At 40.7% G+C, this 27937-nt stretch overlaps 1 long non-coding RNA gene across 2 annotated transcripts in view; it reads right to left on the reverse strand.

The window, feature by feature from the left end:
- Positions 1–699: 699 nt before the first annotated feature.
- Positions 700–27937, reverse strand: part of LOC150044365 (uncharacterized) — a 38830-nt gene continuing 11592 nt past the window's right edge. Inside the window, exons 3-5 of one of the 2 annotated variants that reach the window (XR_016533203.1) lie at positions 26907–27100; positions 9891–10011; positions 700–753 (exon numbers count right to left, since the gene is read on the reverse strand). This is a non-coding gene — a long non-coding RNA (uncharacterized LOC150044365). The remainder of the gene's footprint in view (positions 754–9890; positions 10012–26906; positions 27101–27937) is intronic. The other variant, XR_016533202.1, reaches the window with a different exon arrangement.

The following is a 27937-nucleotide window of genomic DNA, read 5'->3' on the forward strand; positions in this document are numbered from 1 at the left end:
TCCTGGGGCTTGAACCCGATTCTTAAAAGATGATACACAGTTTAAATTTGGCTAGGATTTGTTTTTCTTTTTCTACTTTACACACATTGTTTTATCCAAATAAAGAGAAATTTCTCTGCAAACAACAGTATATTTAAACACTTTAACAGGGAATGCAATTGGGCTTGTTTTATGTATATATTCAAACATCAAATTGAAATTGTATTTGTTCAATTTATATTATGCTAATAATGTGTGTTAAAGCCAGGCTCTAGTTGTTCATGCCTCTAAATACTAGCTAGTCATGGAGCTGAGATCTGGAAAATGTCTTTTTGAAGTCATTTTAATCAAAAATAAAAGCTAGACTCTGTCTCCAATTAGCAATAGGCTAGACATTTGGTTTGTCTCAACTTATAAATTCTAATAATATATGTTGAACCCAGGCACTAGCTGCTAATGATTCTAAATCCTAGTTATTTATAGAGCTGAGATCTGGAAAATGACTGTTTGAAGTCACATTGGACAAAAATAAAAGCTGGACTCCATTTCCAATTAGGAATAGGCTAGACATTTGCTTCAACTATTAGAGCACCAGCAAAGAGTGAGAAGCACTGAATTCAGTATCTATTACACCCCCCTAAATTTTATAAACAATATAAATTCACATTTAAAAGTGGGAGAAAAATGATTGAGAAGAATAATATTCAACTAGGAAAATTACCTGTCCTTCCTGGGGTTGGAATTTTAATTTCTATGTAGGAATTTAGATCCCACCTAAAATTTAAAGATGAGAAATTACTGTGGCTACCTATAAAATCAATAACTAATAATATATATGATAATAAATAGGGAATGAGGGAAAACAGGCATTTTTCAAAGACATTAAAAAAACCCATTAATATATGATGTTTAACCTTATATGCAAATTGGATGTAGATTTCATTGAAATTTTATCATTACATCAAACTGTAGGTATTTGTATTACTGAGGAAACCTAGTGCTAAAAACAGAAACCTAAGGAAATGCTCTTTTACACATATTTACCTTTCCACACCAGGGAATTTGGGGTGTGATGGACTAATGTGTATTTCTCAGCTAAAATTCTTTTCCTCCTCCATTTAAATTTTCATATAATACTGTATATAAACCAGTTTGCAAGGATACATCAATGCTGACTTTAAATATAACTAAGTAGGGCCGGGAGTTTGGCCTAGTGGTAGAGTGCTTGCCTAGCATGCACAAAGACCCGGGTTCGATTCCTCGGTACCACATATGTAGCAAAAGGCCAGAAGTGGTGCTTTGGCTCAAGTGGTAGAGCCCTAGCCTTGAGAAAAAAGCCAGGGACAGTGCTCAGGCCTTGAGCCCAAGCCCAGGACTGGAAAAAAAATAAATATAACTAAGTATTGGGAACTCGAAAATATACAAAGATATCCATGTACACTGAAAAAAAATAAAGCATAACCTTTTTTATACAAATCCTATTAAGCTAAAGTATATAAAGTCAATAATTTTAGCTCAGTGATATAACTCTTGACTAGAATGAGTAAGTGAGTCCTGGCTTTATCTCTAGAAACACAACAAAAGCCAATATTCATGATTAGCTGAAAATAAGAATTTCTACAATTCCATTGTAACGTATATGCTACAAAGTGATATGGACAAATGACAAGTCTTTAGAACAATTTTTAAAAATGAAATACTAGGGCCAGGAGTTTGGCCTAGTGGCAGAGTGCTTACCTAGCATGCACAAAGACCCGGGTTCAAATCTTCGGTACCACATACATAGAAAAAAGCTGGAAGTGGTGCTGAGGCTCAAGTGGTAGTGCTCTAGCCTTGAGAAAGTCCAAGGACAGTGCTCAGGTCAGAGCTAAAGCCCAGGACTGGCAAAAAATGAGAAACTAGCTACACAAAGATGTATTGTTTCAGTACATATATTTGCACTTGAAAAAATTAGGATAGAATCTACACTATAAACCTGGTGTTGATTACCATGTCTTTAGAGTTAAAATCTTTGATTCTAGCTCAGATGTTTGACAGAAATATTACCTTGAACTGGCTTCATATTTTTTGGTACACAGTTTTCCTAACCTGGTCAAAGGATGGGGTTTTGTTTTTCTCCTACAATGGTTTTGCAATGAAAAGAGTTAACACACAAACGATAGGCATAGTCTTCTGATAACACGATATTGTTATTTCAGTGGAGATGTACTTTGGGTACATATTTCTTGTTGTTCATTACATATCCAGTTCAAACTTCCTCAGTTCTTTATACTACATTTTGAAAGTGGAACAACACATTTCATGCCATAATCATGACAATTTTAATTTTTTTTTGGTGGGTAGGTGTTTTTATTTTTTTCCAATTGTTCAGTTGTTGTTTGTTCTTTTTGGTACTAGGCTACTAAGCTATATCCCAGGCCCAATTATGCTTCTTGGCATTGTCATAAATGTGAATATTTGAGTACTAGGTTGGTTTTTTCCTTCAGTCTTTTTAATAGTGCTTCTATTTTTTTCTGATGGTCCTAAGGCTGAACTCAGAGTTTGGGTGCTTTCGGTGAGCTTTTTTGCTCAAGGTTAGTCCCGCTTGAGCCAAAGCTCCACTTCTGGATTTTTGGTGGTTATGCCTAGATTGGGCTTTGAACCACCATCCTCAGATCTCAGCCTCCTAAGTAGCCAGAATCACAGGCAAGAGCCACCAAGTGATAGGATAAGCTACATAGTACTTCTTTTTAGTGACTTGGAATTATTTTTACAACATTAAAAAAGAAGAGTTACAATGAGTTATATTTAGTTCTCCCCTCTAATGTATATGATGGTCTAAGGTTTTAGCGCCTATATTCTGACCTTTGTATTTGGTCTCCCTTTTCTAGTTCCTACAGCTCTCCTTATAATCGCTTCTTTGTTATTCTACATTAGGAAGTAGCATTAATCACCAGCACAAAAGAAAAAGACGAGAAAATAGGCCTGAACTTTGGATTCCAAAGGAACCTTGGTAAGCCTTATATACATTACAATAAAGACTTCCTTTGGCTTCCTTTTCTTAAAAACAATCATCTGTCTGTTACAAGGACTCGATTCAGCATGTTTCTAAACTGCTGACTGTAAAAGATGGAACAAAGGGGATTTTGTCAGGAAATTTGTAAATGTGCTTTAAAAGTACTGAATTGTCTTCCAAAACTTCCACATAGATTACCACATACACAACCCCTCCCCCCCCAAAAAAAACCCAAAATGTTCTGATCAAGGGAAAAATTTTTTTAAAGAAAGTAACTATCAATACCCCAAGTGATATTAACAAAATTTAATTTAAAATGGATTATACCTAGGGAGTTTGAAATGTTAGATGAAAATCCAGGCACTGATGGCTCACTGCTATAATCTTTTCTACTCAGAAAACTGAAATCCTATAATTGCAGTTTGAAGCCAGCAAAGGTTGAAAAGTCCAAGAGATTACTCCAATTAAGTAGCAAAAAGCTGAGCAGGAGAGATGATTATAATTATTTCTTTTTTCTGTTTTTCTTTCGTTTATCCTCTGTTGTCATTTTTTTTTATTTCTGAACCCTTTATTTTGTATGTAAGTTTACCTGATTTGGGAAGGGGAATCACAGAAGTGGTACGGCAAAGGACAAAAGGTGAACAAGGAAACATTGGGGGAGTGGGGGGAAAAGGGAGTGAGAGGAAGGGTAAGCAGGAGAAAACAAGGAAGGGGGTAAGAATGCTTGACAAGAATTGTACTCATTTCCTTACTTATGTTACTAAAACCCATCTGTATATGAGTCTTGGTAAAACCAAGGTATATAAATATTTTTCTGGTCAAAAATAAAACTCAATAATGCCATGCCATTTTTTCTATAATTAACAAATGAGAGCTAAGTAAAACAGACATTGCATACAATGTCTGAGTGCCTCATAGATCATTTGAAAGACTTAGAGGAAGACCAAAATCTCTAAAGAAAATGAAAGTTTTTCACCAGTCTGCCTTCACTCGTCTGAAGCTAAAAACACAAGATATTCCCTGGGTCTTTACCTGGCACTGTGCATAGCTTCCAACTGTGGCAAGTTTCCAACTGCCTAAAATAAAAGTCAAGATCATCTGATGATATATACCGCCTGTTCATTTCTGAGGTAAGAAAATGAGGTTTGGTAAAATCATTCAGCCACTTAGAAACAGACTAGGTATTCAGAAGCACAACTTCTTTGCTTCTAAAAGCTGGCTTTCTGAGAAACAACGGGGTGTTAATCCTTATCTGGAGGATTTAGCATATTTTTTTAGGCAGGAGGCATTCTTTTCTAGAGGAAAGCCCAAAGAAACTTCTCATGCTTTGCAACCAGAGAAAACAGAGTGGACAGGGACCTTAGAGAAAGGGCTGAAAGTGGAAACTACTTGCATATAAAAATTATTTGTAAATTGTACCTCTTACAATGAGTTAATAATCAGTGTGAGAACTAAAGAAAGACACTCCCACACACCCCTTTTCTTAGAGACTCTCGAAACAAACCTAGCTAAGGCAGTGAGCCTAGGGAAGGCTAAACTCAAACAAAATACAGAAGTGTGTTCTGGTACATGTCAGCCAAGCCATAGTCAGAAAACCAAAACCGGACTCATGCCTGTAATCCTAGCTACTCAGGAGGCTGAGATATGAGGATCATGGTTCAAAGCCAGACGGGGCACTAAAGTCCATGAGATTCTATCTCCAATTAACTACTGGAAAATGCAAAGTGGGACTGTGGCTCAAGGGGTAGGGTGGTAGCCTTGAGCTGAAGAGCTCAGGGACAGCACCCAGGCCCAGAATTCAAGCCCCAGGACCAAAAAAAAAGGCTGCTCTGTAGCTGGGCTTGAGGGCTCACGCCTATAATCCTAGCTATTCAGGATGAGGTTCAAAGCCAGCCTGGGCATAAGGTCCTTAAGACTCTTATCTCCAATTAACCACTAGAAAACAGGAAGTAGCACTGTGGCTCCAGCGGAAGGTGTAGCCTTGAGCTGAAGGGCTCAGACCCTTGAACTCAGGCCCAGAGTTCAAGTCCCACCAAGAAAAAAAAAGGTTGCTCTGGCTCCATTGGTGGAATGCTAGCCTTTCAGTTTAGGGACAGAACCCAGCTCTGAGTTCAAACTCCAGGACAGGCACCAAGAGAAAAAAAAAGTTGTCTCAACATTTTTTTTTAATGTAGCCAGAGCAGCATGTTTTAACTTTCTTTTCTTTCTTCAATTTTTCTCTTAGAGATGGGAGTCTTGCTTTGAAGCCCATTCTGGTTTTAAACTTGTGATCATACTGATTCAGCCTTTTAAATCCTGGAATAGCAAGTGTATACCACCATACCTGTTAACACTACAGAAGAAATATTTAGAGCCAGAGGTCATAACTATTCAACTTCATCACAAGTTTTGGAGAAACATCTACAGATAATGTTTAAAGAAATGGAAATCACTAGATTCCATCACATTTTATTTAGGAACATAGCACTAAATGTTATATTAGTGCCATGAAATGCTGCTCATAAAAATTATTAGCTCACAATCCATCCACATAGACAGCAGTCCTGACTTGGCCATGGGCTGTATACATCTAATCCCCTGGTACAAATAAATGAACACTGACTCACTTTCTAATTTTTGCTCTATGATCCCATTCTTTCCACTGATCAAATTGGCTTGAACACTTCCCCGCATCTTACAAGAGAACCATCTTTCAATTCCTGCCATATGTTCTCCATTCTATGGTATCAGTTTACTTGGTATATCATTGCTCAGGTTTTAGTTGCCATAACAAAATACCTTCAGGAGGCCAGTTATAAAGAAAAAGAGCCTGATTTAGCTTTCAGTTTTCCAGGTGAAAGTTCAGCCAGGATTGTTCAAACTTTGGCAAGTTTGCAAAAATAGATGACAGATTCCCAGAGAGTCAGTGGGTGGATCCAGGCTCAAAGTCTGATAATAATCCTCTTATAAGAACTAACCTGAAGTCAAGACATTTCTAAATCCTTTTAGAATTATTAACCTAAGATCTCCACCTCTGAGCATTAAACTTCCATCATCTAAAATTGGTTTGTATCTCTTTGCTCCCAGCCCACCACTGCTGGAGTAAAACAGAGAATGAATTCTTTGAAGTGACTGAAAAATTTTGCCTTTTAGACCCCTGGAAAATTTAGTACATGCAGAACCTAAACTTTTCTCATGAACTTCAATAATCAAAGGCACCATTATGCAAATCTTTAAAATAAATTTTTTAGATAAATAATGTTTGTATTAATTAATATGTCACATTCAACAGGCACATGGAGACCTCAGAAAAATAAAATAATAGAGCCTGAAATGAAGCTATTCTTGTCTTAACCCTGGATAACTTGGTTGCAGAGCTACACACAATTCTATTTGAGTCGATGAAGTAAATAATTATATGACTTTTCTACGTGCAAGCAGCTCAAACGCTTTCAGATTTAAGCAGCAAAAACATGCTTCACTAGTAACCCAGAGAGTCTATCTCATCCTCACCAAACCTTCCCTCAGATGTGCAGGTGTTCATTAACATTCTACCTTGTCACTTTTCACACTATCTGATATGAAGTTCCACCTACAATAGGCTTAAGAAGATACTGTCAGGGTCAGTGGAACTACATGTTTTTCTTCTGCCCACACACTTCTAATGATGATGATGTAGGCTTTTCAGAACATTTTTTCCATTAATGTCGATTAAAAAAAAGTAAAAACAAGGGTCGGGAGGTTGGCCTAGTGGTTAAAGTGCTTGCCTAGCATGCATGAAGACCCGGGTTCGATTCCTCGGTACCACATACATAGAAAAAAGCCGGAAGTGGTGCTGAGGCTCAATTGGTAGAGCTCTAGCCTTGAGAAAACTCAAAGACAGTGCTCAGGCCCTGAGCTCAAGCACAGGACAGGCAAAAAAAAAGTAAAAACAATAATATTGAAATCTTAAAAATAAATTTAAGGTCAGAAAATGGAATTTAACCAAAGAAAAAAAATCACAATGAAACTTCTCAGTCTCTCTCTTTTCCACCCCATCTTATATTACTTTATTCTGAAGGTCAGAGAGATAGAATTATATCAATAAATACATTTTATGTATTATGCTCTACATTTATAAAATTCATATAGGTTTTTAATATGTGCAATTTTTTTTGTTGCTAGGCTTAGGGCTGGAATTCAGGGCTCGAAGCCTGAGGCCTGTGCCTCAGCTTCTTTCTCTTTTTTTTTGGTGGGTCCTGGGGCTTGGATTTTGGAACTAGGCTCTGCCCCTGAGCTCTTCCGCTAAAAACTACCACCCTACCCCTGAGCCTGGGCATTTTCCCTGAGCTCTTCAGGTAATGCTATTGCCCTACCTCTTGAGCCTCAGCTCCATATCTCATTTTCTAGTGGTTAATTGGAGATAAGTCTAGGTCTTTAGTGCCCTGGCTGGCTTTCAACTGTGGTTCTCAGATCTTAGCCTCCTGAGTAGCTAGGATTACAGGTGTAAGTCACTGCACCCAGCAAAGAAGGCACTTTTTTTTGCCAGTCCTGGGGCTTGCACTCAGGGCCTGAGCACTGTCCTTGGGCTTTCTCAAGGCTAGAGCTCTACCTCTTGAGCCACAGCACCACTTCCAGCTTTTTCTATGTATATGGCACTGAGGAATCAAATCAGGTCTTTGTGCATGCTAGCAAGCACTTTACGACTAGGCTAAACTCCCATTCCCCCATCAGCTTTTTTTGTGGGCCATAGGGCTTGAACTTGGCCTGGGCATTGTCCTTGAGCTCTTCAGCTCAAGGATACCACCCTACCCTGGAGCCAAACCACACTTCCTGTTTTATAGAGGTTAATTGGAGATAAGAGTCTCAGGTGTTTTTGTGCCCTGCTGGCTTTGAACCTTAGCCCCTGGGTAGCTAAGATTAGAGACATGAGCCACATGCCCCTCTCTCCTCAGCTTCTTTACTCAAAGCTAGCAATCTACTACTTGAGACACCTCCATTTCTTGTTTATTTTGATAGTTAATTGGATATAAGGATCTCACATGCTTTCCTGTCTGTACTGAGTTCAAATTTCAATCCTCAGATCTCAGTCTCCTGAGAATATATACAATTTTATTACTAAATTATTTTATATATGACTTCCATTTAATTAATCTGTTACCACTCTTTTATTCTTTCTGTATTATTTACAGTTCGGCTGCTATAAATACTGTTATAACATTACATTATAATATATATATTATAATGTTGAAATATATGATGTTAACTGTAGCTAATACCTGTAATGCTAGCTACTTAGGAAGCTGAACACCCAGGCCCTCAGATCAAGCTCCACAACAAATCAAGCAAGCAACCAACCAGTGGCTTTCTTTTTTGGTACTGGTGCTTAATCTCAGAGCTTCATGGTTTTTGTTGTTGTTTGTTTGTTTAATCTGCCATTGGGCTTGAACTATGCCCTGTCCCTGAGCTCTTTTGCTCAAGGCTAGAGGTCTACCCTAAGTAGGAAAATTCTAAGAAGCTTTATTCAAAATATTGACTACTTTAGTATAGTTTGCTCTTGAATGCACAATACAATAGGAAAGAACATAGCTATATAATATATCCACAAAATAAAAAATGACAAAAACAGAAAATTAGAGTTTCTACACATTCTAAAGACTGTTAAATAGTTAAGTCCAAGAAATAATATATTAACATGCTTTTATTAAATTCAGGTGAAGGGGGACCCCCTTTGTCATTTCTTTTTTTTTTTTGCCAGTCCTGGGCTTGAGCTCAGGGCTTGAGCACTGTCCTTGGACTTTCTCAAGGCTAGAGCTCTACCACTTGAGCCTCAGCACCACTTCTGGCTTTTTGCTATGTATGTGGGGTACCGAGGAATCGAACCCGGGTCTTCATGCATGCTAGGCAAGCACTTTAACCACTAGGCCAAACTCCCGGCTCCTGTCATTTCTTTTAACAATAACGTTAATTTAATACTTTAGGACTAGAGATAAAGTTCAGTGGTAATGTCCTTATCTATGCATGAGGTTCTAGATTTACTTATCAGCATCACAAAAATAATTTTTTTTTGCCAGTCCTGGGCTTGAGCTCAGGGCCTGAGCACTGTCCTTGGACTTTCTCAAGGCTAGCACTCTACCACTTGAGCCTCAGCACCATTTTCAGCTTTTGTCTATGTATGTGGTACCAAGGAATCGAACCCGGGTCTTCGTGCATGCTAAGCAAGCACTTTAACCACTAGGCCAAACTCCCGGCCACAAAAATAATTTTTATGACGTTATATTAAAGCAGAAAATAAGTGCAAGCATGCAATTTTTCTTTCAGTCTTCTAAAGAGATTGAAAATGAGCACTGTGCTAATCATATTTTAGAAACCAATACCAATTCTCACGATGGAGTTTAGAAATAGACTACTTGTCTACTATGCTCCAGGCCTTGGCTTCGATGTCCAACACTGAGCAAAAGTGAGTAACGGGAGAGATAAACAGGGTTTGTAAAGAGGGAGAACTAGCAAGAGGAAGGAAGAAAAACAGAGGGTAAAAAAGTTACACTAAAGGGAAATCCTGAACTAAGACATGTGGTGAATCCAAACAATACACTTAATCTTGAATGATACTGGTCAGTTCTTGTTAAGACTTTATAATGTGGGGGTGAGTCAGGGGGAAAAAGAGGGAGAAAATGAGGGAGGGGTAACACTGTTAAAAAAGAAATACATTCATTACCTTAATTATATAACTATAACACCTCTGTATATCACCGTTATAATAAAATTTAAGTTAAAAGAAAAAAGCTTTAACATAGGAAAGACATTTTCTTCCTATACAACCAAAACATCACATTTTGCATGCTACAATTTATGACATGGGCATGAAAAAGGTGAAAGAAACAAAAACAAGGTAGCCGAAATAGCTCAGTTGGGAGAGCGTTAGACTGAAGAAACAAAAACAAAAAAAATGCCCTACCAATAGCAATCCATGGAAAAGCAGCCTCAAGAATCGGGCTTCTCATCAGCCTCCACTTCCTTTTCTCATGTGCTTGTTCTTATTTTGTTTTGTGTTACTTTGCAGAGATGTGGGAAAGGCTCTGTAAGGAAAAAAAAACAAGTAAAATGTCTCAAGGCAAAATGGTTATGATTTTTTAAATCAAGTGATATATACTTGTGAATAGAAAATGTTTCTCTGGTTATCAAGACAATCAATCAGACATAATCATGCCATCTCTGGAGACAATTTGGAAATAGTAAGATTTCAAAGAAACATCATCTGACCCTGTCAATCTCTCCTATAGCAACTTATATTCTAGCTTAGTTACATTTCTAGACATGGGTACTTGCACCAAAAATAATTTTTAAAACTGGAATTTAAATATCAAAGGAGTAATAGAAAATTGTGATTAGTGCTCTACCACTTTGAGCCACAGTGCCACTTCTGGTTTTCTGGTGGTTAAGTGGAGATAAGAGTCTCATGGACTTCAGTGCCAGGCTGGCTTTGAACTGAGATCCTCAAATCTCAGCCTCCTGAGAAACTAGGATTATAGATGTGATCTTCTGGCTCCCAGCCTCCAAGAAACTCTCACATCCAATAAACCATTAGAAAGCTGGAAGTAAACATGTAGCACTAACTTGAAGGAAAAGAAGCTGAGGTATGATGCCCAGTCCTGAGTTCAAGCCCCAGTATTGACACAAATAAATATTTTAGTAACAATAACTTATATAATAATATATGGTGAATAATAAGCACTTGGGTAAGTATACATTGAAACACACATATATTTTACATGCTTGATCTGAAATGTTAGACACTAAAATGTGGTTATTTTTAAAAATAAAATTGCAGGGGCCAGGAGTTTGGCCTAGTGGTAGAGTGCTTGCCTAGCATGCATGAAGACCTGGGTTCAATTCCTTGGTACCACGTACTTAGAAAAAGCCAGAAGTGGTGCTGAGGCTCAAGTGGTAGAGCTCGAGCCTTGAGAAAAATCCAAGGACAGGGCTCGGGCCCTGAGCTTAAGCCCAGGACTGCCAAAAAAAAAAAGTAAAATTGCAGCAAGGCACTGGTGGCTTATACCTGAGATCTGAGGATCATCATTCAAAGAAGGTCTAGGCAGAAAAATTTGTGAGACTCTTGTCTCCAATAAACTACTTAGAAAAAAAACAGAGATGGAGGGGCTGGGAGTTTGGCCTAGTGGTTAAAGTGCTTGCCTAGCATGCATGAAGACCTGGGTTCGATTCCTCGGTACCACATATAGAAAAAAGCCGGAAGTGGTGCTGAGGCTCAAGTGGTAGAGCTCTAGCCTTGAGAAAGTCCAAGGACAGTGCTCAGGCCCTGAGCTCAAGCCCAGGACTGGCAAAAAAAAAATACAACAGAGATGGAACTGTGGATTTAAATGTCAGAGCCCTAGGCTTGAGCAAAAGAAGCTAATGGATAGTGCCCAGGCCCTGAATTCAAGCCTTGGGAACAACATACATACATACATACATAAATAGTAAAATCGCACTGAGTGGTTTGATGTATTTTTAGGGGCTGAATAAGCTACACTGCATTCTATGTTGTGGAGATGTGAACAGAATTGACTTTGACTTTTGTCAGAGGTGACCTTCCCTTTCTGCATTTCTGGGTCAGGCAAGGACTCACCTGCCTCTAGGACTGAGAATCTGCTAGAGAATACTTCAATCAACCAGCAAAAAGCTGGGAGTAGAATTGTGGCACAAATGAGTTCGTACAAGCTCAATTATTTAAATTTATTTAAATAAGACTCTATGGAAAGTTGTTTAGACAAATAATTTTAAAACATCATTTAAATGATCTAAATATTTAAATTTATTTAAATATATTTTTAAAATTATTTAATGTATTTAAATGAGTAAATATAAGATATTCATACTGAAATTTTTTAGGGGAGGTACAAGTGATCGAACCCAGGACTTTGTACTTACAAGGCAAGCACTTTGCCATTGAGCTACATCCCAGCCCTCATACTGAAAATTTTAAGGGATCTTGTAAATTTAAGACATTCAATGACAACTCCATCCTAATTCCAACCAAATTTGTTTCTACAATAATTGACCAGCTAACTCTAAGATGCACAAGAAAGTGAAAACCAGAATGGAAAACAGTCTTGCAAAACATGAATAAAGATGAAGCACTCAGCTCATACTTCCTGAGTTCATAACTACGAAAAAGTAATATTAATCAAGATTTTTTTGTCAGTCCCTGGCTTGAGTTCAGGACCTGAGCACTGTCCTTGGGCTTTCCTCAAGGCTAGAGCTCTACCTCTTGAGCCACAGCACCACTTTCAGCCCTTCCTTCCTTCCTTCCTTTCTTTCCTCCTTCCTTCCTTCCTCTCTCTTTCTTTCTTCTTCTTCTTCTTCTTCTTCTTCTTCTTCTTCTTCTTCTTCTTCTTCTTCTTCTTCTTCCTCTCTCTCTCTCTCTCTCTTCTTTCTTTCTTTCTTTTCTTTTGTGCCAGTCCTGAAGTTTGCTAGCTTTTTTCTATGTATGTGGTACCAAGGACTCAAACCATGATCTTTGTGAATGTTAGGCAAGCACTCTACTAGGTCAAACTCTCAGCCCCATGAAGATATTTTAAATTGTGCCAGGTGCAAGTGGCTCGCACCTATAATCTTACCTATTCAAGACACAGAGATCTGAGGATCATAATTCAAAGCCAGCCAGGCAGGAAACTCCCTGGGACTCTTATCTCCAATTAAGCACCAAAAAGGTGGAAATGTAGTATATATAATATATATTGTCTAAAGTATGATATTCCCAAGAGAGAATTGTAATGTGTATCTTCATTGAATAAACAACTTATATTTTATGAAAAATGCATTCTCTGGAGATGAATCCTGTTGTCAAATAGAGGGGAGGCCAAAGGAAAATGGTAGATGAATGAAAAGAGGAAGGGTGGATGAACAGAGTCATAATATTCAATGTACGTAAGTGAAAATGGAACCAGATAGCTTGAGGGGATGGATGGGTTGGGACAGATGGAAAGGATGATATGCATCAAGATACAGCATATTCATATATTTGGGGGTGGGGGGTCATTGGACTTGAACTCTGGCCTGGGCATTGTCCCTGAGCTTGTCGGCTCATGGCTACTGCCCTGTCCCTTGAGCCACAGCCCCACTTCCCGTTTTCTAGTGATTAATTGGAGATAAGAGTCTCTCAGCTTTGTAGGCTTTGTATTACTCAGGCTAGCTTTGAACCTTGATCCTCAGACCTCAGCCACCTGAGTAGCTAGGATTACAGGCATGAGCTACTGTGCCCGGCCATACTCAAACATTTTCATGTTGAATTGAAACCCTTTGTACAATTTCCTAATTTAAAACAATGTAAGTTACAAAGAAAGATTGTAGCACTGATGTAAGCAAGGACATATAGATCAGTGAATAAACAAATGTCCAAAACATGAATCACATCTGTGGTCAGGATTTCCAAAGTCCCCAAAGCAGTTAGGGTGCAAAAATCATTCCCAGAAAAAGTGGATATAAAAATAAATGGAGGGCCGGGAGTTTGGCCTAGTGGTTAAAGTGCTTGCCTAGCATGCATGAAGACCCGGGTTCGATTCCTCGGTACCACATACATAGAAAAAAGCCGGAAGTGGTGCTGAGGCTCAAGTGGTAGAGCTCTAGCCTTGAGAAAGTCCAAGGACAGTGCTCAGGCCCTGAGCTCAAGCCCAGAACTGGCAAAAAAAAATAAATGGAGGGCATTATCCTGACAATAATAAATAAATAAATAAAATTTAAAAAAATAAAAGGAGGGCCTGGGATGTAGGTCAATGGCAAAGTGCTTACCTAGCAAATGCAAAAAAGAAGAGAATATATAAATTAATTAATTAGTGGAATAATTTAATAAATAATTTTTGACTCCTTCACACCATTTAAATAATGAATTTGAAATAGCATATAAATACAAGAGCTCAAATGTTATTAAAACACTCAAGCAAGAGCACAGAAAGAAACTTTCCAGATCTTATTCAAGAAACAATGGTTTCTATACAAAACCAATAGCACAAGTAATCAAAAAAAGAAAGAATGTCAATAGACTTGAGACATTTTGTGGTTTAAAATACACTATTAGAATGTGAAAAGAAAACTCCAAGATTCTCTTCAAACCACGAAGTATCCTCCACCAACTCCAAGTCACCCATCCCCAACCAGTGGTCAAACCTCCTTGGGACACACCCAGCTGCAGCCATTCTGATCACTGCAGCATCCCACATTAACCCCCTACTGCCTCCTCTTCTCCTCCAGTCAGAAATCCCCTCCAGGTTAGTCACTGAGCCCCTCAAACCTACTATCACCCTGCGAGGTGGCCTCAACCATCATTAGCACAATTTCCATGTCATTACCTCTCCCCACTTTGCAAGATAAGACACCTAATGTAGCCAAGCCTACAATCATAGTCACTCAAGAAGCTGAGATTGCAGGATCTCAGTTCAAAGCCAGTACAAGCAGGAAAGTCCATGAGACTCATATCTCCAATTAACTAGCAAAAAGAAAATAACAAGTGGATCTGTGGCTCAAGTAGAAGAGCACTATCTTTGAACAAAAGATGCAAAGGGACAGTGCCCAGGCTCTGAATTCAAGTTCAAGCCCCAGTACTGGCATTAATTTAAAGAAAAAGAAAGAGAGAAGGAAAGAAAGAAAGAGAGAGAACTAAGAGAGAGAGAGAGAGGAAGGAAGGAAGGAAGGGAGGGAGGGAGGGAGGGAGGGAGGGAGGGAGGGAGATACCTAATGTAGTATCTTCCTTTCATATCCATCACCCAAACTACTCACCCAATTGTGCATGTGCTCTCAAATTGCACCATAGTCTTTCCCCTTCCTCCTCACATAGCAGCTGAACAATGGGCAGTAATTGCCTCCTATCCATCTTCAAACGAAGGAACACTCTGAATGGTCGGGGGCTATGTGCAGATGGCGCACAATGGCGCTGGGACCACCCAGGGTGGGACCTCTAGATATTATTCCTGGGACGGCTCCTATGGCCCAAAGAATTCCAACTCTCTATATATGAATGATGCAAAAACTGAACATTACCCAGACTTAGGAAGCACTGGTAGGGCCCTTCTTGCCGCACCGCTTCAGGGACAGAGCTTCAGAGGAGGCACAGGACATCTTCCCTGCCTCCCATCTCTGCGGTCCTCGCTGCGGACTGAATGCGATTCCCCACCAGAGCAAGCTCCCCAGCCGCCCCCTCCCTTGGTGCATGCGCCTCTCTCCTACACTGCAGGGGACCCAGGCTCCTCTCAGAAGCCAGTGCCTTAGGGGTGGGGCCGCTAGACTCCAGGCATTATTAACCTTGTATAAGGAGATTTTTTTTTCAATATGTGAGTGTGAGGGGGGAGGGAGAGAGGGAGAGAGAGGGAGAGCTCAAAATGGTCAGGAAAATTTTCTGACTCCCCAAGAAGTCATCTTAAACACCCTTAGCTAAATGATTGTGAATTAAAATCACTCTCCAGTCTTAATTTGTTTATTATTTTTTTATTTTTGTCAGTCATGGGACTTGGACTCAGGGTCTGGGAGCTGTCCCTCAGTTTTTTGTTTTTTGTTTTTTTTTTTTTTTCACTCAAGGCTAGTGCTCTACCACTTTGGCATTTCTAGTTTTCTGGTGAATAATTGGGAATAGGAGTTTCGCAGTTTCCTTCCTCGGCTGGCTTTGAACCATGATCTTCAGGTCTGAGACTACTGAGCAGCTAGGATTACAGGTGTGAATCACCAGTGTACTACCACTCTCAAAGCTTCTATGTGGTACATCAAAGGTGTTATGTCAGGTGCCTTTGGCTCATGCCTGTAATTCTAGCTACTGTGAAGTTTGAGATCTGAGGATTGTGATTCAAAAACCAGCCTGGGCAGGAAAGTCCCTAAGACTCTTATCTACAATAAAAAGTCAGAAATGGAGCTGTGACTCCAGTGCTTTAAAGCACTACTAGCCTGCAGTAAGAGAGCTCATAGATGATACTCAGGCCCTAAGTTCAAGTCCCAGGACTAGCTTTAATAAAGAAAACAAACAACTAAAAAAATTGTTGGGGAACGGTAATTCTAAAATAGGCCTAATTACATGAAGATACCACATTGTTCAAATCTCTTACAATGTTTTCCCTTTTTTTCATTCAAAGCCTTGGGCAAGGTGTTAAGCAGAAGATACTCTAATGTTAAGATGGATTTTTTTTCTTCTTTGATATAGAAAGCAAAGGACATTCAATTAAGAAAACTGCCTATGCCTTCTTTTTTGTTGTTGTTGTTGGTTTTGGGACTTGAACTCTGGGCCTGGGTGCTGTCCCTGAGCTCTTCAGCTCAAGGCTACCACCCTACTCCTGGAGCCACAGTGCCACTTCCTGCCTATGCCTTCTTAAGCAACAGCAATTTAGATTCCTAAGATACAAAATTAGGAAGTTCTGTCTCTTAAGTACATGAATATATATATATATATATATATATATATTTTTGCCAGTCCTGTGGCTTGAACTCAGGGCCTGAGCACTGTCCTTGGGCTTTCTCAAGGCTAGCGCTCTACCACTTGAGCCACAGCACCACTTCTGGCTTTTTCTATGTATGTGGGGGTGCTGAGGAATCGAACCCGGGTCTTCATGCATGCTAGGCAAGCACTCTTACCACTAGGCCAGACTCCCAGCCCCCATGAATTTATATTTTTACCAATACACAATGAAAGGCAGAGGACTTCCAAATACATGAATTTTGAATTCATATGGTTCTGTCTTTACACTAAGACTGTATATAAGAAGAATTGTCTAAGCTCTTAAGAAAAGTTCACTAAATGTCCATAATCATGGAAATTACAGGTATGTTCACTGAAAACAGACCAGACTGCATAATGAAATAAAGGGGGAAAATAGTCTGCAAAAATAGAAAGGGGTATTTAAATCCAAATCTTTAAAAGCCAGGTATGGCAGTGCATGTCTGTAATTCCAACACTTCTCAGGCTGAGATAGGCGGATCATAAGTTCAAGGCTGGCCTGGGTATCACAAGATACTTGTATCATACACACACACACACACACACACACACACACACACACACACATTATACAAATATATTACTATTTAGGAGTGATGAGCTGCCTGAAGCAACACAGCAGATTCTAGAGTGGCCATACCATAACAATCTATTGACAATCTATTGAAGAAGCTAAAACAGGGACAGTGGCCACCTGTCATTCCACATAGGTGGAAGCTGTAGGAATCCCTGGCTTCCCCCCTCAACGTGAAATGAGCAGAGGCCAAGCAAACTGCACACCAATTATGCCATCCTGTCTCCCTTATCCTCTCCCTCCCTTGGAACGCAATGGATAAGGCAGGTCAAGAAGTAGCTACTGTGGCAGCCATATTAGTGGGGCTGAGGCTATACAACCCCACACACTTGCCTGCCATGAGGCTCCCTGCTGAGCACTTTCCTATGGAAGCACTTTCGGAGGGAGATGGGGAGTCACCCATCCAATGCCAGTTCCATCACTTTGGAGAAGATGTGGATGAAAATGTGGACTGAGAGGAATGCGTGGACGTGCTCCTCCCCTTTCTATCTTGGGAAGACCCTCCACTGTGACCACCGTCCACCTGCTGCATCTCCATTGACTCCTACATTCATCGCAGTGGCCACCTTAGGGACTCTCACAATGCCTCTGCCACTCTGCATGCCTGAGATAATCTTTCCTGTTTTGCTTCTTAACACCAGACAAAGCAGGGAAAGAAAAAAGGGTGAGCCACCACAGCTTCAGCTTCCACAAGTATCAAGGGATACCTAAATGCAAGTTTGTACCTCCATTTCCTTGTGTTTATGAAAGAGTCACCAAAGTCGGCGATTGTAGACAAGAGGAAAATATTCAAGACAATGGAACCATCAACCCTATTGAAGGGTTGGTGCAGAATTTTTGGTTATAGTTGAAACATCACAACTTTTTTGTAATCTGACTGCCATGAAAGCTCACAGACGATGTTTCTGCTCCTCTGTCCCCTCTCTTGAACTCTTGTCGGTCCTACTTGCTTTAGAGGTTCAAGTGGCCTCCAGACCACCTCACAGTACTCTGAAGCGTATCCTCCCATCACCCACTCATTGGTACCAAGAGCCCATCCCAACATACACCTGGGCCACCCACTCCCATTTTTGACATCTGCACCTGCAAACCAACCAATCCAGTCTTGACTTTACCCCCACCTCCCGCCCCCAGCTGGTTGTCATCCCTGAAACATCTTCTGGGAACCACAGATCATGCACAATGCCACACCCCTGCATCAGTACATTCTTGACACCTAAAGTACCTGCCCTCAGGCGGCACCGCCTATCTTCCTACTCACTGCATTGCAGGCCATCCCCTCCTCCCTCACTCCCATTAACAACCCTGCAGTAACTGCCTAGATTCAAGGGACCAGCACACACCCACAAAAGACCCCTGTGACTTGACAGCTCACATGGCAGGATTGCCAAGCATACTGCAGCCAGGACAAAAATACTATAGGACGGCTGAGTCCCATTTAAAAAAAAATGTCTAATCTTGTTCTCCAGGGGAGGGGAATGGGAGGGGAGGAAATGAAGGCCCCACAGGGCCTCAGGTCTGAGAACAATACTTCAAGTCCTGTGAAGCTGGATAATTAGGAAGGAAAGAAGTTACTCACGGTACCAGCGTCCTCACTCTCACTGGCCGATCCTCAGGCCGCCTGCGCACCAGGAATTCCTGTCGACCACTCACTCCTCTCTGCTCAAGACTGGCTGCCAGCAGACTTTCTCCTCTACGCATGCGCCCCAGCCCATCCCTCCATTAGTGTAACTGTACCTCTCTGGCAGATTGCAGGGGACTCTGCAGTCTTTAGGGGTGGAATTAGCTGGAGGTTGGGGCGTGGGAGGAGGGGGGTCACTGGAATTCACACATTAGCACTAGTACATTAGTAATTAAATATTCCAAGTAGAAGAAATCCATAAGAAAAGAATGTTGAAGCCTAAATGAGGGACCAGCAACATAGCTCAGCTTTACACCAGCCTGACATGAACAAAGCCCTGGGATGAATTCTTAATACCGCCTCCCCCTTCTCCTCCTCCCCCTCCACCATACACACACAAAATAATTTCATGTAAAGGCTATCTTTGACATTTATTTTATAAACACATGTTTTTGTTGCAATGTATCAAGAATTGCTTTATGTATGCCTATACTGGGGCTTAAACTGAAGGCCTCAAGCTAGCTGAGCATGCATTTTACCACTGATACTTTTTGTTATGTACATAAGACCATGTGAGTTAGTAACTAGGCATATATGTATGATGCATTTGTTTGTTTGTGGAACTAGGGGCTGAACCAGGGGGGATGAATGTGCTAGGCAAGCTCTCTACCACGGAGATTTACTCCTAGCCCCCCTTTTTTTGCCAGTCGTGGGCTTAAGCTCAGGGCCTGAGCATGTCCTTGGACTTTCTCAAGGCTAGAGCTCTACCACTTGAGCCTTAGCACCATTTCTGGCTTTTTTCTATGTATATGGTACCGAGGAATCAAACCCGGGTCTTTGTGCATGCTAGGCAAGCACTCTACCACTAGGCCAAACTCCCGGCCCCATACTCCTAGCCCTTTTAAATTTCATTTTCAAATGATGTTGCTAAGTTTCACACACAGTTTTCAAAATTGATTCTGCCAGGATTAAAGGGGTATGCTAACAAGCCTGGTTCCTGTATATTAGCTTTTATTACCAACTGAATTACAGATTACATCACTGAGTCCCAGAAAGGTAAAGGGTCATCCTGACACTGGGCACATAGTAGAGCATTCATAGACTCCTAATAGGAGTTAGAGGTTAAATGGATTCAAGTTCAAGGCCAGCCCAGAAATAAACATGAGACTTCATCTCAATCAGTAACTGTCCTGTTACTGATTGAGATGACAGGGTGTGCTACGTGAGAAATGTTAATGGACAGATTGTGATCCTGGTAGATGCATGTGGCCATGTTGACCCTGTTTGAAAAATAACAAAGGAAAAGAGCTAGAGGCATTACTCAAGTGGTAGAGCCTCTGCCTTGCAAGCTCAACACTGTAAATTAATCCCCACTATCACAAAATTCAAAAAGAACTATACTAAAAGAAGCATGGCAACAAAGTAGTCAAAGACAAAGTAAAATTCAGTTTTCTGATTCCCCTTCAATGGCTCTTCTAACTATTACCCAAGTGAAGGAGACTATGAACTAGCATGCACAAAGCCCTAGGTTTGATTCCTCTATATTACATACACAGAAATAGCTGGAAGTGGTGCCATGGCACATGTGGTAGGAGCATTGGCTTTGAGAAAGCCCAAGGACAGTGCTCAGGTACTGAGTTTAAGCCCCAGGACTGGCCAAAAAAAAAAGATTAAAGAATCAATGAAAGTCACTGCTAGGAGATACACTGTGTGTGTGTGTGTGTGTGTGTATGTGTGTTGACATATATACATGTTTTGAGTCACATATATGTATATAAACATTAAATACAAACATATATTTGTTTGGATATAGAGTCTCACTATGTTGCCGCTATGGCTTGAAATTCCATATGGAGCCCACTCTGTGATCAAATTTGGAATCTTTCTTTCTGTATCTATTTCTATCACCTCACTGGGTGCTAAATGAGTCACAGCTATAGTCCTGTTCAGGAGACTGACATCTGAGGATAGTGATTCAAATCTGGCCAGGGCAGGAAAGTTGGTGAGACACTTATTTCTAATAAATGTCCAATATAACAGGAAGTGAAGCTGTCGCTCAAGTGGTAGAAGGCTAGCCTTGAGCACAAAGATGCTCAGGGACATGCCTCAGCCCTAAGCTCAAGTCCCACAACAGACACCACACACAAAGAAAGATATATGTATAAACTGCTTTGTTAAATAGCAACCCCTTTGTACTACTACTTAAAAATTAAAAACAAACTTAAAATAAGATGGAAAGCTCCATAGACAGCAAAAACAATGGAAGAACTGTTAATTTTCTGCCTTAACACCAGAAGCATACAGATTTTTTGGCAGTCTTGGCTTGAACTCAGGGCCTCAGCACTGTCCTTAGGCCTTCTAAAGGCTAGAGCTCTACCACTTGAGCCACAGAACCACTTCTGGCTTTTTTCTATGTTATGTGGTACTGAGGAATTGAACCCGGGTCTTTGTGCATGCTAGGCAAACACTTTACCACTAGGCAAAACTCGCGGCCCCAGATTCTTTCTTATGTTCTCTGTGATCCTAGGCTTTTCTCTAAAGAGAATGAAAATGGCATTAGCCATTTGCTTAGCAAATGCAAAACAACAAGCAGGACCTGATGGATATCACGGCAAAACAGATCCAGTTTAAATGTAAGGTTATCTGCCAAGTCCCCTTGAGTGTTGGGTATTTCTCTGTGGCTGGAGTTATTTAAATACAGGATAAACTAACTGGCCTGTTTGTTGCCTGTATTACAACCTCCTGCTTATACCATAGGTTCTGTATCACAGTTGCTTCCAGTCTCTTACCTGGAAAACAAGGTAGACTCCCCTTTAATAAAAGGAAAGTTCAGTCTTCATGCAAACCAACACAATTCTGGGGTTATTCTATAAGAGCACTGCTTCTGAGGAACTTCTCAAAGGACTTGCATTTATTATCAGGTTAAAGGCATACACCTGAATCCTAACAAAGCCCCACGTGAGTCTCATGGAGATTTTGCTCATTTGCTTAATGTCAATATTCATTTTTCTTTGCCAATCATGGGGCTTGGACTCAGGGCCTGAGCACTGGCCTTGAGCAAATTGAGCTTTGAGACCACTTTGAGACACTTCTGGTCTTCTAGTAGTTAAGTGGAGACAAAAATTTCACAAATTTTCCTGTCAGGGATGGCTTTGAAAGGCCATCTTCAGATCTCAGCCCCCTGAATAGCTAGGATTACAGAAGCAAGCCAGCCACACTCAGCTGTCAATATTCTTAATTGTGGCTACAGCTAAAGCCTTGATGAAACTGAGTATGTTGGGTTGCATGGCCTACAAATCACATATAGAACTATCATTGGGTAATTAGAATATTGTGGCTGCCCTTCAAACCGTACAAGTTTTAACTTTGTGGTGTATCTGCCAGGTAAATCATGAAATGCCAAGGACCCATCTGTTAGGTGCCTTATGATAGGAGAGGAAACCAGGAGCAACCCAAGGGAATGCTCTTCATTTTCTTTGTTTTGCATCATTAGCAACTAAAGAGGCTAAACAATAGGCCTAGGCCACACACATGAATTTTCTATTTTTGCCTACTTGAAAGAGGAGCTCACCTGAGTAACTGATTGGGCCATAGGCACCAGCATTAGACACCCAGGTGATCTCCAAGCAAAGCTCTATTTCAGGCTTGAGATTTGATCACATACAAGGCCAGGGACACTCTAAAGGACAAACAGATTATTACTATGGATTCTGATTCAGCAGGTCCTGTTAAGAGTTCTGGCTCAATCTCTCTATTTAGTCTCCACCTGCTCCCTAGCCTTTCTGGAAGTCTGATGACGTAAATCCCTTATTTTCATATTCAAACTGGGATTTGGTATTGATCTCACCTCAGATTTGGTACATTTCAGTGATTGGGCTACCACAGTTTAGGTCACCCACTAGAAATGCAAATTCATAGGCCCCAATATGTACCTCGGAAATCATAACCCTCAGTTATGATTAATCATTGCCCCCAGGTGACAGTACTGCAGAATTAGATAGCACAATTACCTTTACCTGAGTTATACAATCAAGTCAATGAGCCACTAAAGAAACACTAGGGCAGGGAGCATGGCTTAGTGGTAGGGTGCTTGCCTAGCATGTGTAAAGCCCTGGGTTCTATTCCTTGGTACTACACACACACACACACACACACACACACACACACACACACGTGCACATGCACGTGCCCCATAAGTGGTGCTGTGGCTCAAGGGATAGAGCGCTAGCCTTGAGAAAGCCCTAGGACAGTGCCCAGGCCCTGTGTTCAAGCCCCAGGACGGGCAAAAAAAAAGAAGGAAGAAAAGAAAGAAAACAAACTATCAATTAAAAATACAGGGAAATGACTGTATTCTGCCATGAAATTATGAATGAAATTAGAACTGGTTGAACAATATGAAAACAAGGTTATGAATTACTTCAGTAATTTAAAGTGTCTATAATAGAGCAAGTAATAGACTAAACAGTGCGCTGATATTATACTACAAGTTCTCAGATTCTCTGATTCAATCAGGTCAATGGAAAAATTAAGAGGCATGAACAAATGTAAGGTCAAGCTCTTATTTTATTCAAAACTGTGTCTGTAGACTGAGCAGCAGCAGCACGACACAGCATAGTAACACATCGTTCATTGGCCCATCCCAGCAGACTTAACAGGCTCTGCATAGCAACAGAAGCTTCATTTGGTTCACAAATTCAAATTCTGTTCCCCAACAGAACCATCATCCATAAATCATCACTCAAAATTCCCTATTCTTTCCCTAGCAGTGGTGCCTGTTTATAGCTTTCAAGACAAAAGTGGCATTCATCCAAGGATGGGCACACAAAGCTACACACGTATACCCAGTCTCAATGCAGGGTTGCCTGAAGTCCGTTAAGAACCAGAAAGCCAGAAGCAGAGATGTGGCTTAAGTGGTAGCACCAGTCTTTAAGGAAAAAGCTAGAACAGTGCCCAGATCCTGAGGTGAAGACACAGAACTGACCCTATTCCTGCTCCCACAAAGCAGATTCACAGAAGTTCTCTAAGTTGGACATAGTAATTTATAAGTCTAAGTTCCTAGCTGCTTGGGAGGCAAAATGAGAAAGAGTAGACAGGTTACTGTAACACACCCATGTCATTCCTGGTAATATGTGCAAGTATTAGAAGAAAGGATGTAGCCCGACTTGGACTAGGCATATCGCCATTCCTTACTTCCAAAATAACCTGGTTAAAAAAGTTCTGAAGATGTGACTCAAATGGTAGACAATGGGCCTGCAAGTATAAGGCCTTGGGTTTAATCCTAGTACTTGCAAGAAAGAAAACAAACATAGCTGGATGGATGGTTAATAGGTAGGTAAGTAGGTAGGTAGGTAGAGATAGACAGACAGCATAACAGAGGACATGAGGAATACAGTACATATTCTGAAGTAGTAATGGGTTGGTAGATTCAAAATGCACAATTCATAAATGCTCCAAAATTACAGAAGTTACAGAAGATATCCTTCTGCTTCTCACACACACTAAAAATCTATTTATGGTTAGGGCCAGGAGTTTAGCCTACTGGTAGAATGCTTGCCTAGCATGCATGAAGACCCAGGTTTGATTCCTCTGTACTATATACCCAGAAATGCCAGAAATGGTGCTGTGGCTCAAGTGGTAGAATGCTAGCCTTGAGGAAAAAGCCCAGGGACAGTGCTCAGACCCTGAGTTCAAGACCCAGGACTGGCAAAAAAAAAGTTTGTAAAAAAAATGTTTATGTCAAAGCATAGGCCTATTTTTTCTCTGATCCAAAATAGTTTTATATCATCTCACCAAATCATATTTCACTTCATAATGAATCTAAATTTGACTTTCACCTGTCATTCACATGGCTTTCTCCATCTCCCTTGCTCAAATATGGAAAATAACTGCCATAGGCACTGGCTACAATTTAGGTTTCCAGTTGGACCCATCCATCCACACAGCATGCTCTAGGCTTCTGTCCAAGGCAAGAATAGACTGTATGACAATATGTCTTTCAAAGCCTCTAATCTATCTCAGAGGTTACCATGTGTTTCCCCTGAATTCTTAGTGGTGAAAAGAGGACACAAGAATAGTTCCTTGTGGCTTACAAGAGTGTTGCAAAGTATGTATGTGTATGTGGTCTCCCTCAGTAACTGGAGATGGAAATACTATTCAGACAGACCCTGGTATAAGAGGAGGGTTCATCCTCTAGGGTCAGAAAACATTACTTGCTAGCTTTCTTTGCAAGGATACTGTTCTTCTCTTTCATCCAGATCCTCTTGACCAAGTCTTCCCACCTTTGGGTTGCTAATAAAAGATTATTGTTATGGCTCTCTGGACTTGATCACAGAGCATGCTTGCTCCTATTACCCTCTCCTACCATGCCTGGCAGGCTCCCAGTCTATCCTATCTCTCTAGATGAGGCCTTTCTTGGCCTGTTTATCCTGCTCCTTTAACAGCTCTCCTTTTGCAAATTCACACAAAATGAAGCATTCTTCCACTCTGAACTAACTTATTCACTCCTAGTCAACTTATGACTTATATTGTGTCCTCACTTAAAAATCTTCATATCTGAGTATATAGTTTACTTTCTATACTCTGAATAATGCAAAAGGGCACACTTCTGGTGGGTAAACTAAGGTTAATTTCTCTGTGTATTTAAGAACCAGCAAGTGGGTTGGGAATATAGCTTAGAGGTAGAGTGTTTACATAGCATGATGAAATGTTGGGTTTGATTCCTTAGTACCACATAAACATAAAAAGCCAGAAGTGATGCTGTTGCTCATGTGGTAGTATGCTAGCTTTGAGCAAAATCTCAGGGACAATGCCAAAGCCCTCAACACAGGCCCCAGGACTGGCAAAAACAAAACAAAGTAAATTAGATTGCCACAAAGCTCTTAAAAATAGGGTAAGATTCATTTGGGTTGCAATCTGTGGTATGAAGGCACTGTCACTGAACATATAATCTGTGTTTTTTTTGCCAGTCCTGGGCTTGAGATCAGGGCCTAAGAACTATCCTTGGACTTTCTCAAGGCGAGAGCTCTACCACTTGAGCCTTAGCACCACTTCTGGCTTTTTTCTATGTATGTGGTACCAAGGAATTGAACCCGGGTCTTCGTGCATGCTAGGCAAGCACTCTACCACTAGGCCAAACTCCCGGTCCCTGTGTTTTGATTTTTAAAAATCAATGCTATAGTTTGCTAAGAGCAAACTATCTCTTCTGTGACTGCTGAAAACTGAGACTCAATTCTGGTCAGTTACTTTGGGTTTTTCTTTTTTATTGTTATTATAAAGGTGATGTTACAGTTATACAATTTAGATAAAGAATACATTTTTTGGTATAATGTTATCTCTTCCCTCTCATTTTCTTAATAAAGACAAAAACAATGAGGGCAGAGTTAGTGAGTGCTAGAGCAAGGGTGATTGATGGAAGTACAGTGCAAAGGTGTAGAAACAGAACAATGAAATCCTCCCACTGTATAATCAGTGGAACTAGGATACACATGTAGATGGAGTAGGAAAGACATGCACAAAAAGTTTAGCAGGGTACTTTGGAACTTAGCCTTTGTCCATATTTCTTTCTTGTTTTTGTGTGTGTGTGTGGGGGGGGTCATGGGGATTGAAGTCAGCCTGGGCATTGCCCCTGAGCTCTTCAGCTCAAGGCTGAAGACCAAGCCCCATTTCCCATTTTCTAGAGGTTAATTGGAGACAAAAGTCTCAGGTCCTTTTGTGGCAGGGCTGGCTTTGAACCTTGATTCTCAAATCTCAGCCTCCTGAGTAGCTAGAATTACAGGCGTGAGCCTTGAGTAAACATGCTCAGGTATAGCGGCTGGTCATGAGTTGTTGCCCCAGGACCAGCATCAAGAAAAAAAAAATTTAAGCTGGGTGCAGTGGCTCACGCCTGTAATCCTAGCTACTCAGGAAGCTGAGATCTGAGAATCAAGGTTCAAAGCCAGCTCAGGCACAAAATGCTCAAGGGAAGGGCAGTAGCTTTGAGCTGAAGTGGTCTCGATAACGCCCAAGTCCAGGGGTAGGGTGGGAGCCTTGAGTTGAAGAGCTCAGGGACAGTGCCCAGGCTGACTTCAAGCCCCATGTCCCACAAAAAAATTTAAAGATTCCTTTATACAAAGACTCTACCCAGAGCCACTTTGTTGGTGCTATTTGAGAGTTATCACCACAATACCAATGACCCCAACTGAATGTTCCTCTTTGCCAATTCTGTTAAGTGCCTTAATTAATCTATGAATCCACTAAATTCATGAGGCACCATCACTTATGACTGTGTAATGTTTTAAGCCACAAAATAGATAATCAAGACTATAAGTACCTAAAGACTAAAAGATGATGTGAGGCTGAGCTCTGAATATTGTGGCTCAAAGCCAACCCGGGTAGTAAAGTCCGTGAGTCTCTTGTCTCCAGTTAACCACCAGAAAACAGGAAATGGTGCTGTGGCTCAGGGAGTAGAGTTGGTTGTCTTGAGCTGAAGAGCTGAGGGACATCACCCAGGCCCAGAGTTCTGCCCTGTGACCACCAACAAACAACAAATAATAATTTAAAAAAACCAAAATGTAATGAAATGTCATCTGATTAGGTCACCAAGGAAGGGTTTTTATTTTGCTAGAAAACTCTATATTGATGTCTTTGATGATATGCACAAGAAAACAGTATGCTAAAAAAGTAAATGAATGGGGGACGAGTAGTTCTTGCCTGTAAGTTCTAGCTACGGAGAAGGCTGAGATCAAAGGACTGTAGTTCAAGCCATCCCAGTCAGTCAAGTCCTGACACCCTTATGCCCAATTAAGTACTACCTAAAAGTTAGAAAGTTCTTCTCAAACAGAAGAACACATGTCCTGAGCAAAAGAGCTCAGGGATGGCATCCAGGCCAGAGTTCAAATCTCACTCCAGCATATAAAAAACAAACAAAAAGCACATTCTTTTTTTTTTGCCAGTCCTGGGCTTGAGCTCAGGGCCTGAGCACTGTCCTTGGACTTTTCTCAAGGCTAGAGCTCTACCACTTGAGCCTCAGCACCACTTCCGGCTTTTTTTCTATGTATGTGGTACCGAGGAATCAAACCCGGGTCTTGGTGCATGCTAGGCAAGCACTTTAACCACTAGGCCAAACTCCCGTCTCCTACAAAAAGCACACTCTAACTGAAGCTAATTATTAACAAGAAACAATGTTTCATCATCCATAATTCTTCAATATAGTGTGCAATATATTTTCACAGGGAAAATTTAAATTGAAAGAAATTTTGTCTCATAATTGGAACATACATCACATAGGTTGACAACCAGTAAACTCAATTATGGGATATTGAATTAAATCACAAGACCATGTACATATAGGTTTAAAAAAAG

Source organism: Megascapheus bottae, chromosome 30, assembly GCF_031878675.1.
Source record: "Megascapheus bottae isolate mThoBot1 chromosome 30, mThoBot2.hap1, whole genome shotgun sequence".
In the NCBI taxonomy this organism is placed as follows: domain Eukaryota; kingdom Metazoa; phylum Chordata; class Mammalia; order Rodentia; family Geomyidae; genus Megascapheus; species Megascapheus bottae.